Consider the following 3,808-nt stretch of genomic DNA (forward strand, 5'->3'; position numbering starts at 1 on the left):
TTTCCACGTATCAATTGCAGAGGGGAAGTTCTGCGATATGCAGTTAGTTAGTCACGAGTGTGTAAAGCTGCATGACTCCAACGTGAAGTTGGTAAAATTTCAACTCATTAACAAAGGTCGTGCAACGAGCCCGATCCTCTTGCTCAGATATTCAACCAAACCTTTTGTGTATGGACATATGTGACAAAGTGCTGAACTCCAATCTTCGAAAGCCATGCAACAATTATTGGAGGCACATAAAGAGAATTTTGCATCATTGTCCATTCGAATTGATTATAATTCATTTTCATCCACACTATGGTTGGAAGAGGCCACAAATATCACCTCGAGTGCATTCGATCGAGGGACTATATGAGAACCTCAAAATGAGCTAAATAATATCCAATTATTAAGGAAAATTTGCTTCATGCAAATCATGACCAATGGAATTGATTTATAGGCAACATGTGCTACAGGTTGGATGTACGTGTAGTACAATCCAAACAATATAGAGGCTACCTTTTCAAATACTTATTCCTCATCCATTGGATTGGCTCCCGCGGAAATCTATATATCGAATTCAAGAGTTTCTGGTATGGAAATCTTTATCAAATATATAGAGGACATCCAATCTTATTTATATCAGAGTGCTGATACACTATATGTCTGTTGCAACAACATAAATGGACATGAATAAATCAATCACTAAGGAGTAAGGAGATAATGAGACTACTCAAAGTCTCGAAACATGTCGACTGAGGCCTACTCAATCATCATGTTCTCCATGCCCATAGGGTCCTGTGACCGCCAGAGAGGCATGGTGTTGCAACGTCCCGGAGGAACGTCCGACGAACAACTAGCTCCATTGGTGCGGTCTGGATGAAGGTTGAAGTAAGCTTCAAACCTTTTCCCTTAAGGTTATTTGCGTCCCATCGATTGCTGATATAGAAAAACCAGATGCTATGGGCTGTGGCATTCCTACGTGATATGCGTATAGCATCCACACTCGTCGCAAAGCTTAGTTTTGTCAAACTTGTACTCTGCCATGCCTTTCACGACCCTTATGATCTGGATGTATGATGTCTTATGATGTACAAGACAACATACATTTTCTCTTATATTAGCGGCGTGACTCCAGCCGGAGGTGGATCCTTAGAGGCCTGGATTACACGCACTAATCCATGGGACGCAAGACTGATCTTTATGTCCATGTCTCATATATGGTAGTAGTGGCCATCGAGGGCGAATGCCTCAGATTCCTTTCCAGCCATCATTTACTTACATGGGTGAACCAGAGATTATTAATTTACAATTGGTAAATTAAAAAAAACATCATGGTTATGTTGCAACGAACTTTGCAAACTTAATTATAATTTCAAGACATTGGCTTGAAGTTATTAGTGTGAACCTCAAATTGTTAAGTGTGACACTTTGTAGATTAAGAAGGATAAAAATGATATGGCTGAGCATAATCATGGTCATGGTGATTCGTAGTGACTCATAGGTCAAGCCTTCCACAAGAACACCACAATGTGGTGTAGATCTTCAAATTAAAGTTAGTCACCTTAAAAGGGACTAACCTTTAATTTCCTTAAAACACATGGAGGTAGTCAACCATCTAGTGGTGCCTCACTCTTATGGACATTCTCATCGATCATAGCCTCCACAACCTTATGTTATCTATAACACATGAAGGTAATAACCACAAGATGGTGTTAAACCTCTCAGTTGTGCCTGAAAATTAATTCGCAGCTATGATGGCGTCTCATAAGTTGTGTTTGCATGGAAGGTAATCACCAAATTATGCAAGTATGTTTGCACAATTATCTTCATAGCATAACATGGCGATGTTATCGTCACCAATGTCTTGGTTCCACATTTGATGGAGTACGTGACACTAAAGTCACAACCAATGACAAATGCTATGAAGTTGCGAAGCATTTGGAAAAACTTCATCAAGGTAGTCACCACATGTGTAGACATCATAGTTTTGAACGAATATTATTCCGTTGCTATGATCCCATGCCATAACTATTGTGCCTTCATTTTTGCGTGAAACACATGGAGGTAATCACTACTATGTAATGTAGACCTCACACTTATGGAGCTTTTCCAACCTTGTGTTAACTAAAACACATTGAAGGTAATCACCACATGGCGGTGTAGACCTCACAGATTGTGAACGAAATAAATTTGTTGCATCATGCAATCCATAAGTTGTGTGCAAAATTGAAGGGGTCATTATGTCATAATGACATAATTTAGACCTTAAGGTAACGGTGCATAATCTACAATTATGTAGTAGATGCCACATATCAATTACCTTCTAATTGACAAGTATAAACTTGACATAGTTATGCAAGTGTTATACACTTGGTTACCTGATGTTTTCCAAATTTGCAAGCAAATTCCATATTCTATTAGAAGCATATTTGCTTTGCAATAGTATTACTCACGTAATACATATATCATTTTACGCCACGTAAAATGGTGCATAATAATTATATTTTATGCAATTCAGCAGGACACAATAATTTATCTATATTTGCTCTTAAGCCTCGCAAATAACAATAACCTAATGATCAAACTGCTGAAAGCAGCAAGCTCGATAGCTTAACTGCTAAGTCAAACGAGACTTCATTGCTCTACTATAATTTCCAACAACCTTGAGGCTACAACAGAAATTACAGGAACATAAACAAGGTTGCATAAAATTCGAGGCCTTCCTGCAATATTTAATAAGCATCTTGGCTTATCATAGAGCAGAGCCATTTCTGTGGCTAACAGAAATCTAGGATAAAAATGCAAAATAACCGAAGGGATAAGGTTCCTTGCGGTTACCAATCGCTCGATTGGTTTTGGCCGTCGTCGCCGGTAGCCTCGCCGCCGCGTTGAGGGCAGTACTACACAGCGAGCCGGCAGCCACAGACGGCGCTTTTAGCCGCCGCTGATGGGGCCGTTACCGTGCGGAATCAAAGCCGCACCGGCGCCGAGGTCGGGGGCTGCCGTCTCCGCAGGGAGCAGCGGCAACATGGCCGAGGGTATCCACGCCCGCTTGCTCGCCAGGTGCGTTGCCTCGTCGCGCGCCTCTTTGGGAGGAGGACGCGCCGTCGGTCGGCCACGGTCGCGTGCTGCTTGAAGCCGCCTCTTGGAGTCAGGCCAAAGCCGTGGCCATGCTGCCATGAAGAAGAAGCAATCGGCCACGCCGGACAGAGCCGGGACGGGGCCGACGATCACTCTCGGCGCCGCGTCCGCGCGGTTCGTGCGCTGGAGAAGCCGTGCGATCAATGGTCCGAGACTCCAAGTAGCAGTTCGCTGATGCAGCACTCGGTGCTGGTCCGCCCCCGGTACGCCGTGTCGTTCTTGTCGTGAACTGCCGATGATAATTTCGCTTAGTGCCGGATCGATGTGCCTTTGGTCCGTGCCTTGATCAAATCCTGAGATTTCTTTGTTTGAACTTTGAAGCAACCGTCTTGTGCATGAAGAAATTATCTGTGTATCCCGTACAGGAAACCCAATCAGTTCTTAGACGATTGATTGATCATGAGAAGACAAGCAAAAATAGACAATGTCTTGATCGATTTCTCCTGTGAACGGATGCGTGCAAATCAATGTCCACGAATGACCTCCAGAGAAGGCCCAACGTTCTTTTCTTTTCTTCTCCGGCGAGTTCTGCCGGCTTTCTGGTCTTGCAATTTGCTCTCTCGGTAGAGTCGGGTCGGTAGAGTCGGGTGCTGATAACGTATTAGAAGTAATCGAGATGTAAATCGAGAGAGACAACAAATGATTCAACTATCTCTTTTTCATTAATGATTCACAGCTTATATAC

This window comes from Lolium rigidum, chromosome 1 (genome assembly GCF_022539505.1).
Source record: "Lolium rigidum isolate FL_2022 chromosome 1, APGP_CSIRO_Lrig_0.1, whole genome shotgun sequence".
Taxonomy (NCBI): Eukaryota; Viridiplantae; Streptophyta; class Magnoliopsida; order Poales; family Poaceae; genus Lolium; species Lolium rigidum.